The sequence below is a fragment of the Hyperolius riggenbachi genome, chromosome 4, assembly GCF_040937935.1.
Source record: "Hyperolius riggenbachi isolate aHypRig1 chromosome 4, aHypRig1.pri, whole genome shotgun sequence".
In the NCBI taxonomy this organism is placed as follows: Eukaryota; Metazoa; Chordata; class Amphibia; order Anura; family Hyperoliidae; genus Hyperolius; species Hyperolius riggenbachi.
In genome coordinates, this window is record NC_090649.1 from 489,299,123 (window position 1) to 489,315,360 (window position 16,238).

The following is a 16,238-nucleotide window of genomic DNA, read 5'->3' on the forward strand; positions in this document are numbered from 1 at the left end:
ATTACGTTTGCCTTGCATGCAACCATTTGTAAGTGTAGTTACATAACGTAATTTCGCGATAGTTCATATTACTGTAAGCGTTAATTTTCGCGTCGTTTTCGCGTTACGGTGGGTATTGCGAAATTACGTTTGCCTTGCATGCAAACGTTTGTAAGCGTAGTTTACACCCTTGAACTGCGCATGCTTAGTTTTTACATTATTTAACGCGAAAAAGCGTTTATATGCGAAAATTTGTTAGCGTTCGTCTGACTACCGCTGATTCGCTTCTGATTGGCTAATGCAAACAAGTAATTTTTTATAGCTAACAAGTAATTACGAAATTCGCGAAATTACGAAGAAATGCGAAATTACGGTATGGTTTAACGCGAAATTACGTTATGGTTTAAAGCGAAATTACGTTATGAACGAAATGCGAAATTACGCGTTGAAAATTACGCTTATGGTATTTTCAATTACGATTTTAATGGCAATTACGCTACCATAATTTTGCATCATAATAGCAAATTTCGCATGCGTAATTATAGTAACGCAAAATTTAGAAAATTTCAGCTCAACCCTACCAGCTGCCTGTGCAGTGGCCACCTTGCTCTCTGTGCACGTTTGCATTGTGGCCGGCGGCTATGGACTTGGGCAGCATTGGAGACAGAGGGGAAGAGGAAGCTTCTGCACTGGAGACGAGTGGAGAAATTAATGACACTGATGGCTGCTGCAGTGTGGAGGTGAGTTGTCTACCTATACTGAAAGGGGGTGGGAAAAGGAGGGATTAAGGGAGTCATTTGGCTACCTATACTGCAGGGAAGGGGGAGGAGTCATTTGGCTACCTATACTGAAGGGAAGAGGGGAGGGGTTATCTGGCTACCTATACTGGAGGGAAGAGGGGAGGGGTTATCTGGCTACCTATACCAAAGGGGGGCAGCTGGTGACAGTGGCCTTGGGCGGTAAAGAGTACAAATCCGGCCCTGGGCTTCCCCCTCCCGAGGTGAGTACCCCCCAGGGGAAGTTTTCCTAGTTACAGTGTCTCTTTAATGTCCTCCTCCCCTTTTTTGCCATTTAATATAATTCCATTTTATCTGTTGTTATTATACTGAATCTTTTTTTTTCTTTTGAAAAGTTGATTTTTTTTTCTTTTTAATAATAGTGTAAAGGTGGCTGGATAGCGTAATGGTTAAGGGCTCTGCCTCTGACACAGGAGACCAGGGTTCGAATCTCGGCTCTGCCTGTTCAGTAAGCCAGCACCTATTCAGTAGGAGACCTTAGGCAAGTCTCCCTAACACTGCTACTGCCAATAGAGCGCGCCCTAGTGGCTGCTGCTCTGGCGCTTTGAGTCCGCCAGGAGAAAAGCACGATTCAATGTTATTTGTCTTTTTTGTCTAAAGCAACCCTGCGGGATATAGACAGAGTGTATGATGACATCTGACATAATCCGAGAATATTTACAGAAACGAATGCGTGTCTGTGCGGATTATTGAAAAAGAAGTGGCAGACAGTATGACTGCAAATTGCTTCTTCTTCTCTGCTCATCTGCAGATAGACCCTTTAAAGGGACGCTGTAGTAAGAGGGATATGGAGGCTGACATATTTATTTCATTTTAAAGAATGCCAATTGCCTGGCAGCTCTACACCTTTTGGTTGCAGTAGTGTCTGAATCACACAGGCGAAACAAGCATGCAACTGATATGGGCATATTTTAATCATAGTACCTTATTTATTTATTTTTTTCTTGGCTCCTGTTGTGCACAACAGGAGCCCGGAGTAAGCAAGGCTTTATGGCCATGCTCGGAAAAAGTACAAGTTAATAAACACCCCACAAAAACGTGCATGAGCAGCCCCGGGCCCCACAAAAGCAGGACCCTTTCCGTTGTCCCAACAGAGAGGAACCTCCATCTTTGCCTTCGGCGCAGAAGGCTTTGGGGTTCTCCGACGAAGGATTGGAGGTCCCCGACTTTCCACATGGTTGCCCACTGGCCAGGGTCGGCTCCCCCGAGAGGGAACCCCTAGTCGGGGACCGAAGTCCCCAGTGCCAGCAAGCTGGCCCCGACCTTGCGGCCGGCGTTATAAAAATTCTGCACTCTACCAGACAAAAGGCCGGGGAGCTGCGTTAGTTGGCTAAGCATACAAGGTAGTACAGACCTTATTGCCTTACTCCGTCACAGGGTTTCCCAGGCCCCGGGTTTTCCAGGCACTCCTGGATCGCCACTCCTGGGGCAGTACACCTAAGCAAAGCCCTCAGCCCTTCAGCCTCAATCATGGTAGATCTGTTTGTGTAGTCAGGATCAAGGGAACGTATGATTAGTACATTCCTACTAGAGAAACTGATGTTGCCACCAATTCCTTTTTCAGAATGCACCCCCAGCCCCGGTCCAACTGGGTGGCAAGAGCATACTACGGAGGCCAATCCGCCCCTGAAGCTGATAAGAACAGATACTACACTAGATCTTAGCCAAAAGACCGAGAAGCTTACATCCAGAGCCATTGGTGTATAGCAAGCCTATAGCTGTCTTGCTATACACCAGCGGTTCTGGATGTAAGCCTGGCTTCAGGAGCATAAATAGATAATTTGCATATTCAGTAGTGGTGCATTGTGGGTAACCACAGATGTTCACTTAAAGCTGAATTATCGCAAATGCCTCCTGTTTTAAGAAGGCAAATCCCACCCAAGACAGCTTGGCAATTTTTATAGTTAAAATGGAAATAAATATAGCCGCCTTCATATCAGTTTAACCGCATGGTTACTTTGAGACCGCCCTACTTATTAAGTGTTGATCAGTGCTTTGATTGCTTATCACATTTACATAATAATGATAATAATAATACAATTATTATTATTATTATTATTATTAATATTATTATTATTATTATTATTATTATTGACCAGACATGGCAAATGACTGTTAAAATAAAGTTTGTGTATGTCTCTCAGTGTAATCTGTGTGGACATTTTCATCAGAACTTTATCTTTCATCTTCTGTCTTAAAGCGGAATGAAACCCAGCATTTCTACTTTGCTCTAATAGATTATTTACAGCATATTATATACAACCAGCATTTTTTTTTAACTAGAACTGCATTCAAAGGGTTAACACAGGCTTTAGAAGCTTCTCTTCCAGCAGAGCTTCCTAACTTTACATAATGTTATCTTGTGTTTAATTGTATCAAGTGAGAAATGTAAACAAAGCCTTCTCTCACACTGCGGGGTCCCCTGAACAAAATCAGACAAGCATAAATGCTTTCTGATGCTTTCTGATTAAGTCAGAGGATGAATAAAGCAGTTATAAATAAAATGCAAAGGCAGCTCTCAGAGTAAAATAAGTGTACTTTAGGAACGTATAATGTCTAAATGAATAATAATACTTATGCACAAAAGCAAATATGCTAACCGTATGGCATATAAAAAGTAGGAAAACATGCATTTATTGAATATTATGTCAGGGTTTTATACCGCTTTAAGCTTGATGATGGTATTCAGAGGAAAGCATCTGTAGGAGATCTGACCACTTCAGCCAGGGATTTGTCTTTAATTATCTTCTGGGGAATGGAAACATAACTTCGCCAGTAAGAATGTCTGTGTGACATCATTTATAAAAACTGATGACACCCAGCGTAATAGTGAAACCAGTCATGTGCACTCTAACACTGCATCTTGTCACTGAAAGTCTACAAATCTTTCTGTCAGATTCACCCACTACAAATCTTTCCAAAATTCACAAGGGATCATCAAACTTAAAGAGACCCTGAGAGGAGCAATATCCCTGCATTTATACTTACCTAGGGCCTCCTCTAGCCCCATGAGGTCCGTGGCCCTACTCACCTTCCTCACCGGCTCGGTATTCTGGCCAGTCATGGCCAGTTGTGGGCTTCTGCGTATGCAGTCTGCTCCCGACAGGGGGAGCGTGTGCGGCCAGGCCACGCATGCGCAGAAGAGTGTGGCCAGACAGAACACCGGGGGTGATATCTACTGGATGGAGCAGCTGTAGAGGTCAGCGAGGGAGGGATTAGACGACATGGGTCTGGAGTAAGCCCCAGGTAAGTATAATTGCAGAGGTACTGCTCATCTCAGGGTCTCTTGAAATCTCTACAAATTGGGTAGAATTTTTGTCAGACCAGATATTGAACCTGATTGCTTGAACAGAGACATAAAACATTAAAGAGAATCTGTATTGTTAAAATCGCTCAAAAGTAAACATACCGGTGCGTTAGGGGACATCTCCTATTACCCTCTGTCACAATTTCGCCGCTCCTCGCCGCATTAAAAGTGGTTAAAAACAGTTTTTAAAAGTTTGTTTGTAAACAAACAAAATGGCCACCAAAACAGGAAGTAGGTTGATGTACAGTATGTCCACACATAGAAAATACATCCATACACAAGCAGGCTGTATACAGCCTTCCTTTTGAATCTCAAGAGATCATTTGTGTGTTTCTTTCCCCCTGTTCTCATGCACTGAAGTTTCAGGCTGCTCTTTTCTTCCTGCAAACAGCTTTGCCCTTGTTTGTAATTCCTCAGTATGTGAAAGCCCAGCCAGCTCAGAGGACGATTTATCCAGCTGATTAGAGCAGCTTCTCTCTTCTCTCTTCTCTCTTATCTAAATAACACACAGGCAGTGTGCATTGAGGGGCCAGAAAGGGTGAGTTCATAGCAGAACCACAACACTGAAGAACTTGGCAGCCTTCCAGACACAGGCCGACAAGTCTGACAGGGGAAAGATACATTGATTTATTACAGAGACTGTCATAGTAGAAAGTGCTGCAGTTAGCCAGAACACATTAGAATAGCTTTTGGAACATGTAGGATGATAAAAAACAGGATGCAATTTTTGTTACGGAGTCTCTTTAAGGTTAGGGTTAGGTGAAAGAGATGAGGCATTCATTTTGTCATTTAGAATGGAAAGGGTACAGGCTAGATGATAGACCTGAGAGGGCTGATTGAGAGAGAGAGAGAGAGAGAGTTGGTGGCAAGAAGGGGGGGGGGGGTAAGTTTAATGTTAGGCACAGTACATAAAGAGGTTAAGATAAGGGATAGGGCAGGGGTGATGTCAGTATTAGATTGGCATCAGAAGTTTTCTGGGGAAGGAGGGAGTAGAATTCTGCTGAGTGAGGTTAAAGAGGACCTGTAGAAGCGCAGAAACTTTTTTTTTTAAGAAAAAGAGCTGTGTGCCCTATGTGTATTTTTATTTACTGCCACATGAAGGTTAAAAAAAAATTGTAAACATTGTTATTTTATTAATCATAGTTACTTTTTGGGGAATACACCTACCTGAAAAGTTTTTCACAGTTATAATTTATAACACTAAAATACTTGAATTATTATCATTATTTTTTTCAACATCATCATTGTTGTCATTATTGTTATTTTTGTCAAATAGAAAACTACTGTTCCACTTGCTTTTAAATACATACAATACACAATACAATACAATAACATTTGTACATAATTGAAAAATTATTATTTATAAATTGTTTATTATTAATAACTACCGGTAGTCATAGTGCATATTTATTATGAATTAGAAGCCTGTAAATGACACAAAGCAAAAAAGAGAAATGTTTGAAGTTAACAAAGGAAAGCAAAAAAGAAATTAATAATTAAAACTGTCCATGCATACAAGACAGTCAGGAATTTTTTTGCACAGTCAATCAATGTCATTCCCCGTCAAGCAAGATGCCATCTAGGAGGGAACACTTAAAGAGAAACTCCAACCTAGAATTGAACTTTATGCCAATCAGTAGCTCATACCCCCTTTTACATGAGAAATATAATGCTTTTCACAAACAGACCATCAGGGGGCGCTGTATGACTGATTTTGTGCTGAAACCCCTCCCACAAGAAGCTCTGAGTACCGCCGTACTCTGGGCAAACTGCCACGATGTAACAAGGTTCACAGACAGGAAATAGCTGTTTACAGCTGTCTCTAACAGCCAAAACAGCTAGCAGCAGCTACATCACCTGCCAGCAGTAAAAATGTCACCATGTGATAAATGTCAGAATGTAAATCGGGGAGAGGAAAGATTTTACAATGAGCAAACACTGACTAAATCATTTATACATAATTATGGTAAAAATGAAGCACTTTTTATACTACATTATTTTCACTGGAGTTCCTCTTTAAGGTGGCCACACACCATACAATTAAAAGATCCAATTTCTCACCAATTCGATAATTTTGATTGGTTGTCCTGAAAAATCGAGAGCTTTTCTTTGTTTTCAATCGATAAATCCGATCGAATTTCCCGGTTTTTTTTTTTCAATCTTTTGAGATTGAACATGTTGGAAAATTCAAACCAACTTTATCAAGAATTGTATGGTGTGTGATGGATTGTCAGTTACTTGATGTACAGTTCCAATCAATTTTTTGTGAGCTTTCAATTATTTTATTCACGATTGGGGAAAAATTTTACATAGGTGTGTGGTACACTGATCAGATTTTTGAATTGTTACAAGCAGTCAGAAAAATGTATTGCTATTCTTGAATTGAACAGATATTTAAAAAATGGTATGGTGTGCGGCTACCTTTAGTTGTATCTGCAGCCATTTGACAGGCCCTGCATCTACTTCAAGCTGGGAATACAGCTTGGGGAATACAGTTGGGTTTTATGACTGTTGGAAAAAGTTAATCGCAATGCTAGTCTCTGAGTGGAGCTATTATGTATGGGTCACAGGCACGTTTCCACAGGGCAAACCCTACATGTACTGTTAAAAAATAACTTGTATTATTCTGCATTACAATTGGTGATTTCCTATTGAATATATATGTATTTCCTCAAAAGGTTGCAGATCAGCAGTTTCAAAGAAAAATGGCGTAACGCTGCAATCTGACCATGACAGTAATGTTACTTTCCACGAATCCTGTGTAAAATATAAAATAACCGTTTTTGGTAAATTGGAATTGCCATTGATGCTTAGCCACAGGTTAATGTTTTTTTTTAACAGTGAATCCAGTGTACAGCCGGACTGGAATGTAACAAATTGGACGTAATAAGACCACAGACATAATCTCCCTGCTATTTCCCATGAAACATCACTCTTCACATCTTCTGCACACATTTTACCCAACTCCCTCTCCAAAATAATAACTTTTATTAGTCTGAATTAAAATTGGTGATTTCCTATTGAATATATATGTAGCAAAAGAGAGAAACACACAATACGGACCAGTGAATCAAGGGATGGTCACCTCAACCATCAAATCATCAAAATAACAGGAAGTGGTCATCAGTGTTGGTAACTCCCACCCAAAGTGGACTGTAGGGATGTGAGGAGTGCTATAAATCAACCTCTATGTGATATATCCAGCAGGCCGCCCGCAAGGCCCCTGGCATCTACAATTTATATAGCTAGCTAGGTCCACAAAGACAAACTAGAATCACCAATACATTTCTAACATGTTTTGCCCCTCAATAAGGGCTTCATCAGAGTATCACCAGATAGTGTGTGCATAACAAAATAAATAAAGCAGAGAATCCCTTCATCAAAAAGATCATACCATCACTGTGTGTGTGTGTTGCTCCATTGAGAGCCCCGTGTATGGTCCTAGCTGGCTCTATGAATTGCAGATGCCAGGGGACTTGGGAGGTGGACTCCTAGATGTATCACATGAGGTTTATTTATGGTGCTCCTGGCATACCCTCATTATGAGTCCACTTTGGGTGTTAGTTACCTTCACTGGTGACCACTCTCTGCGACTTTGAGTCTCCATATTCGGTGACCATCCCTCAATTCATTGGTCCGCAGTGTATGTTTCTCTCTTTTGCCTCATATATATTCAATAGGCATTTCCAATTTTTTTTATTTTTTAATTATTTTATTTTCAAAATTTTCAAAACAGTCAGAAAAAAAATCAGGAAATACAAACAGGAAATATTCACCTGAATATGACATTGAACTTATCAGTACAATATAATTGCCAATCAGTGCCACCCAGAATTGTGGGAACCAAAGATAGTATATTTCAATTGCTGTTTAAATGGATTAACCACACTAGCCAGTCAACTCTTTAAGGGGCCAAACTGGCCTACTTTAAGACTCATATAATATCCCTTTAACCTTCCTTGTAAATACTTTAGTAAGGAATCCAGGGCCAAGAGAGAACACACACCTAGGCACTCATATCACTCTAGTCTGATTGCGATAGTAGCGACCACAAATAGAGCGAAATTGGCTTAACCATGTGACCAAACTACATGATGCTCATGGAATGAAAGAAGAGAGAATACAGAGGAAAAAGGAGAGAATTAGAGAGAAAAGAGTAGAGAGGAAGAAGAAGAAAAAACAGAAACAATGATGGGCAACACACTCCAAACCCGGGCACCGTCCAGCATGTCATCTCAACGCCAGTGGAAGATCTAACCACCACGACTCCCTCTGGGACAAGCTCAAATATCTTCCTTACACTATCTGTGCGGAGGTGAGAGTCACGTACCAAGGAGTTTCCTGAAATTCAATCCAGCTGAACCAGGTTTTCTAAAACTGCATTCGCCAATTTTAATGCAGACTGATAAAAGTAATTTTTTAAGGGTAGGTGTAGAGTTTCTACCAGTGGGAATGTGATTGGGATTCATTCTCCCTGCCCCCCTGAACTTTTGGAGTGTTTTGTTATGTATGGGTGTCAGAAGTCTGGACACTTTCATCAGGTGACAGATTATGGATTGGGGAGCCTTAGAGAAATTATCTAGGCATTTACAAAACCAAAATAATATTTTGTAATTTAAAAAAAAAAGTTTTTAGTAGTAGAAAAAGTTAATTCCTTTTTAGAAAGAGACTCCATTGTAACAAAGTGGCCATTGAGGACAGACCACAATCTCCAGGTGGTAGAATCAAATAAAACCTCATTTTTTTGCGTATTTCCTCAAATGGCTGCAGATCAGCAGTTTTAAAGGAAAATGGCGTAACGCTGCAATCTGACCATGACAGTAATGTTACTTTTCACGAATCCTGTGTAAAAATATAAAATAACCGTTTTTGGTAAATTGGAATTGCCATTGATGCTTAGCCACAGATTAATGTTTTTTGTTTAACAGTGAATCCAGTGTACAGCCGGACTGGAATGTAACAAATTGGACGTAATAAGACCACAGACATAATCTCCCCGCTATTTCCCATGAAACATCACTCTTCACATCTTCTGCACACATTTCACCCAACTCCCTCTCCAAAATACTTGTTTAAAGTGGATCATTTGCTGCCATTTAGTGATTCTAGACGAAAAGTGAAATAAGCTTACTAAAATTTCAAGCCCACACATACTTTTTCTATACTGGCAGTACTGGGAGCCAAAAACGCCAACACACCCACTAGTCATTTTAAGGACTGTGAGGCTGAGATATTTAGATGGCATTAAAACGCATACAAAATATTCCCTACAGAATCTGTGTTTTTTAACTACAAATGAGCTGAAATGCAGTACATTTATTTAACCCTTTAGCAGCCAATATATTTAAAGGCTTCCAAGTGCTCCAGGCCGATTTATTTCAGCACATTTTTTTGTATTTCTTATTTGTTACATTTCCTTTCTTCTAATTAGTACTGCTGTAATGTGTATTTATGGCCACTTGTCACTAGGGGGCAGTGCGAGACAATAATAGAGGACTACTGCTTTTAGTTTCTATATTTTCTGCTAGCAGAGAGAGACATCAAAGCATTCCAAGAATTTACAGCACAAGGAGTTCTGCCGACTGAGGTCAAAAAGCAGTGTACTTATCTCACACGAGACAACTCTATTGGCGTTGCTATTGGGTTAATATAAGCTCTACTTACTTAGAGGATACAGGATCAGGCTACCAGATCCAAAACGATATGCAAGAAAAGGACGCACGTTCTACAGTATGTAGGATCACAATCTCCAGTCTTTTAGAAAGATCAGGATTCAGGTTCAATAGGTAGCAAGATCGGGATATAGGTTCAGGCTTCAATATGCATGGGTTGAAGCTCATCAAGTAGCAAGATCAGGGTACAGGTTCGTCATGTTACGAGATCAGGTTTCCAGGAGGCTGGGAGAAAAAGCATTGACCTGCCAGAGCTGGGTACTGATACAACAAGTCTTGGGAAGTGGTAGCAATACAGAGGCCTGGCTGAACTAGGTCTCTAGACTCAAGGATTCCAGTGAACTGGTGGCAGTATAAAGACCAGGTTGAACTGATGCAGCAGCAGTGTATGCTGGGAAGTTAGCGACTAAAAGAGGAACTTAATTAATACAATTGTTTATTGTTTTTATTTTACAATATTTATTTTAAAAATGATTTACTCAATGTTTGCCTGTTGTAAAGTCTTACTTCTCTCTAATCGACATCTTTAAATGTATCAGAGATGCCATTATTTTCACTGCTAGCAAGGCAAAACACTGTGGAAGGTTTTTGTTTTTTTAAATCTGTGAAGTGAGCACGTGATCTCCCAGAGTTCTCTGGGGAGAATGCTAACATCATAGCCTAGGCTACTGAAAAAGTACCAAAAAGTAATTGAAAAAGTACTATCAAAATTATTTTGAGTATTTTCTTGCTTGCTGGTGGTATAAAGGGCATTTTATTGACAATTTTGAAAATGCCACGTAGGAGAGAAATCAGGAGAAATGGCCCAAGGGCCCATATGGAATTAACTATTCTCCTAGCTAATACTTTTGCAAGTAGTAAATTAAATGCATTTTAAATCACCAGCATGCAAAAAAATACTCTTGCTAGTAACTTTTCAACTACTTTTTGGTACTTTTCTGATTGCAAAGTACTGAAAAGTTATTTTAAATAGAAGATGAAAAATTCTCTCCTTGAAGAAAAGCAGGAGAACAAGGCCAGTGGCCCACATGCAATTAGTTTTTTCTCCAGTATTTTCTCCTAGGTGATAATTTTTCATCTTCTATTTAAAATAACTTTTCAGCACTTTACAATCGGAAACGTACCAAAAAGTACTTTTAAAACTAAGGCCAATGGCCCATATGCAATCCACTTTTTCTCCTGAGTTTTCTCTTAGGAGATAGTTTTTTAATCTTTTTAAAATAACTTTCCAGCACATTTCATGATTTCAACTTAAAAAGAACTGAGAAGTAAGTACAACAGTACTATCAAAACTATTTTGAGTATTTTCTTGCTTGCTGGTGGCTTAGCAGGCATTTTATTGACAAATTTAAAAATATTACCTAGGAAAAAACTCGGGTGAAAAAGTGAATTGCATATGGCCCAATTGACCCTTATTCCATTCATTTTTTTCTCCTTAGTTTTCTCCTAGGAGGTAATTTTTAACCTTCTATTTAAAATAACTCTTCAGCACTCTGCAATTGAAAAAGTACCAAAAAGTAGGTGAAGAAGTACAGTCAGAATTATTCTGAGTATTTTCTTGCTTGTTGTTGGCTTAGGAGGCATTTCACAAATAAAGTGTGACAATATAACCTAGGATAAAACTTTGAAGAAAACATGAACTGAAAATGGCCAGTGACCCTTTTTCAATTCATTTTTTTTTCAGAGGTTTCCTAGGAAATACTTTTTTGTCTTTTCAGCATTCTGGAAGTCCCAGAAAGTAGGTGAAAAAGTACTGTCAAAATCATTCTGAGTATTTTCTTGCTGGCTGGGGGCTTAAAAAGCATTTCATTAATAAGGTGTAAAAATCTCTCCTAGAGCTACGTACACACCTACGACAACGATCGTTCGTTGTGAACGATGAACAAACTTTTAATTGACGAAAGAACGACCTAAGTAAAGTTAGTTTTAAAAGGTGTGTAACGATCTGATCGTTAGAACGAACGTTACATCACGTAAAGCAACTATTGCGCTTGCGCATAAAAGTGAAAAGTTCCATGGAGAAATAGCAAAATATGCATGTCAAGCCTAGTACGAACGACCGTTTTCCAATGATGTACTACTTTCGCAAACGATCGTCGTTGGAAAAAATCCGCCAAGCTAGATTGTTCTTTTTTAACGATCTAGCTCGTTTGTCGTTAGACTTAATGGTCGTTGGCTGCTTTTTTTTAAACGATCGTCGTTTGAAATGATTGGGGAACGATCGTTTCAAACGACTATAGTCGCATGTGTGTACGCACCTTAGGAGAAAAAGGCACTTGAATAAGGGCCAATGTCATTGTAATGAGTTTTTAATGAAAATAAAAATATGTATTTATTTATTTATTTAGCAACTGACATTTTCCACAGTGCTTTCCACAGTACATAGTCACGTCACTAGCTGTCCCTCAGAGGGGCTCACAATCTAAACCCTACAATAGTCATACAGGATCTAACATGATATGCTACGCAGACATATCAGCCTGCTACAATCATATCATCATTTTCAGGTTTGTTATATAAAAAAACAGAACATTTGCTCAAGCCACTACACATGCAAAGAAAAATCATCTTGGTAAACCTAAGGCTGTTGCTCTGGGAAGATGAACTCAAATTTTGAGAACCTAATCATACAAGAGGATAAATATGTGACATCCTGTGCGCCAGACAGCACTCTACTGTCATGGTTGCAATGAAGCATGCTCTGCACTTACTGGTAAATTAAAATGGAAAAGTGATCTCTAATAGCTTTATAGCATTAAATGACAACATTTACTTGGCCAACGATAATATATGCTGATCTTTTTTTGTTAATAATTGTGTAGTTTTTTTGTAAGTCAAATGCCTTAGTGCTCTTTATCAGCAGAGGGCGCTCTAGACATGCGGCTAAGAGACAGGCCTGCAATGGCAACCTGTCATCCAGAAGGCAGCTTAGACCAAAGCTTAGTAATTTAGTATGTTCAAAAAGTGATCTGTAGCCTTTGTATAGAGAGGAGTTTTAGAAAGGTATATATGAAAACCTCTCTTGAGCTTTGGGGAGATGCAATCAAACAATCATACATCATTGGGCCATCGAAGACGGGATCACTGAATAATATTGTGGGACCCCTATGCCGATTGTAATTTGTCGCCCCAGACAATGACAAATAATTGTCTTCAGGAACAAAGATCTGTCAAGCAAAACTTGAACTACATTAAAACTGAAGAGGCCACCGCACGGAGGAGAGAGGCCGCATGTAGTACGAGCTCCCGGAGCCAAACAGCAACCTAGCTCACTCCGACAAAAGTATGCAGCAAGACTTCATGACGCATGAGGAGGAGATGATGACGGGGCAAGAATCTAACAAAAACAAGCGGAAAAAACAGCTGCCGAAGCCCCGCAAGCTCACAGACTACTTCAGTGAGAGTCGACACCGCTCTCTTCACCTAACTCAAGATGGCGCCGATGGCGGAGATCAGCACAGCGGCCAGGAGCAGCACACTACAGCTGTAGCCGCAGCAATGCCTCATGCTGTCCCTACCTCTTCAGGGGAGTCCACACCTTCCCTAAACTCTCCCAGCTCAAGGAGCCCGGCGAAAAACCGTCCGAGGCTATCAGAGAACGCCTGCAGCACTAAGGTAGGAGAAAACAACAGCACTCACACACAGGCTGAATGTGTATTAACAGCAGCCATTGAGGCCTTTCCAGCGACAGAACAGGCTGCATCACAGCATTATATTAAAGAGATACTCATATCTTTCAAACAATCACTGCTAACAGACATAGCTGATCTAACAACAAATGTGAGAGGAGAGATAGCAGAATTAGGCACAAGAGTGGATGTCTCTGAAAGAAAAATAGCTGATCTGATAAATGAACACAACGTAGTGGTGGACAACACAGAGGCCATTACATCCGACATCTCATGGTTAAAATCTAAAAACGCAGATCTTGAAGACAGATGCCGCAGAAATAACCTTAAATTTAGAGGCATCCCTGAGAAGGTTTCCTCTGGGGAACTAAAGCAATACATTCAGGATATCATCAAAGCTGCCATTCCTTCAGCAAATGACACAGAGATGATACTGGATAGAGCACATAGGCTCCCAAAACCGCCATTTATACCTGAACATTCCCCAAGAGATGTGATCGCCAAGTTTCTCTGCTACCACATCAAAGAACAACTGCTATTATATGTGCAAAAGAACGCCAACCTCCCAGATCCTTTCAAGCACATCCATTTATTTGCAGACCTGTCACAAGCAACCCTGCAAAAAAGGAAATCATTACAGCCTCTCACTAAAGCGCTCCGCGCCCAACAAATTCCGTACAAGTGGGGATTCCCTACTAAAATCCTCTTTCGTTATAACGATAAAACATTCGCAATATCCTCTATTGAAGAAGGAATTAAAACTTTCAAGACTTTGAAAATTCCAGCATCTACGGACACTTCAGGAGGAAACAAAACCAGTGCCAAACTTGCTGCAGACTGGCATACAGTACAGGGATAATGGCTCTACTCCTTTATGTGGTGGTTTATTCACTACCCTCAACACCAGGGTTCATATAACGTTTCTTTTTCTAGGCTCCAGCAGAGAATATACTCTGCTTCCGCTCCTTTAACCACGTGAGATCATGGACTCATATCTCATGATGCTAGTTGTTTGTTATGTGGTTTATTTTGATTTTGATGTGTGTTTTATAATTAAGTTCTATAGCTGCTTGAGACAAAAGTATGATTGTCAGTACCTAAGTACAACAAAGATGTCTACCGCACTACATATAACAACTCCTTCTCAGCCACCAATGAATGGAGATCTATTCTGCCACTCGGGCAAGATACCAGTTACAGAGATAAAGCTGAAGCACGATTTGAATATGCTATGTCTTTAACACTATCCTCCATTAACACAAGAGGCCTTAATTCTCCACAAAAAAGGCACTTCCTTTGGTCAGAAATGACCTCTACGCACACAGATATAATATTTGGGCAGGAATCACACCTTCTTGAAAAAGACACCCATCTCCTCAAACATAAATTATACAACACCATTTATCACAGTACTTTTCCTAAAAAAAAGAGAGGTACATTTATTGCCTTTCATAGAGACTTATCTATTAGTCCCAAGGAAATCATTACAGATACTCAAGGCAGATATATAATATTCATAGGTTCTATAAACTCTACCCAGTACACACTGGTAAACGTGTATGCTCCTAACGCAGGGCAAAAATCATTTTTAGACAAACTTATGATTAAAGTTAACAAAGTAAAACAAGGGTTTCTATTATTAGGGGGAGATTTTAATGCTTACTTAACTGCTCTAGACACAACTTCCTCAAAAAAAAATCACACCAATTCCATCCTAAAAATAACCCATTGGTACAACTTATATGACCCATGGAGAACCCTGCATGGCAGTGAAAGAGACTATACATTCTATTCCCATATACATAAGTCCCACTCTAGAATAGACTTTTTCCTTACAGACTCCCAACTACTACAAGAAGTTACCTCCTCCTCAATAGGATCGACAACCTGGTCGGACCACTCAACCATAACCATTAAACTAAAATGTGTCGCTTCACAAAAAAAACCCCAACTATGGAAACTAAATATCCAAACTCTCTTAACGCCAGAAAACAAAAACCTAATATATAAAAACTTAACCGAATTTTTCCAACTCAATTCCTCACCAGATATTGACGAAACCGTGGTCTGGGCAGCCCATAAAGCCTTTATTAGAGGCCATCTGATTCGCCTAGGCGCAAAATTTAAAAAAGAAAGACAGGCGAAATATGACAACCTAATAAGTCAAATAAAACAAGCAGAAACCTTACATAAGGCAACTAACCAACCTCTACTGGAACAGAAATTACTTGCACTACGTAACCAACTAAAAGATCTCTTACTCTATCAATACGATAGGAACCTACAAAGGTTCAAACTAAATCACTACTCCCAAGGTAACAAAGCCAGTAAATATTTAGCTTCTACGCTTAAACGGAAAAACGAGAAAACGAGAATTGCTACTCTGAGACACCCATCCACCCAAAAAGAAATTACCAACCCAAAACTAATAGCAGAAGCCTTTAAAGACTATTACCACAAGTTATACAATCTTAATAAGGACCCATTAACACCCCAACCGAACCAAACAACTATCACCTCCTTCCTAAATAAGATCAATCTACCCAAACTCTCCAATCCACAACTTGAAAAACTAAATGCCCCTTTTACAGCTGAAGAGTTACTAAAAACTATCAAGACCCTAAAACTCAACAAGGCCCCAGGCCCAGATGGCTTCAGTAATGAATATTTCAAATCATTTGCAGACTTACTATGCCCCTACCTAACATCCTTATTTAACAAGTTTATGAAAGGCTCCCCCATCCCGGCAGAATATCTAGAAGCAATAATAACAGTGATCCCCAAATCAGATAAAGACCGTTCTAACCCAGCAAATTACCGCCCAATATCACTACTTAATTGTGACACTAAACTC

General features: G+C 39.8%; 1 pseudogene; it reads right to left on the reverse strand.

Annotated features, from left to right (window-relative positions):
* Nucleotides 1-2,363: 2,363 nt before the first annotated feature.
* LOC137505844 (U2 spliceosomal RNA) lies at nt 2,364-2,460 on the reverse strand (annotated as a pseudogene).
* Between the last annotated feature and the right edge of the window lie 13,778 nt (nt 2,461-16,238).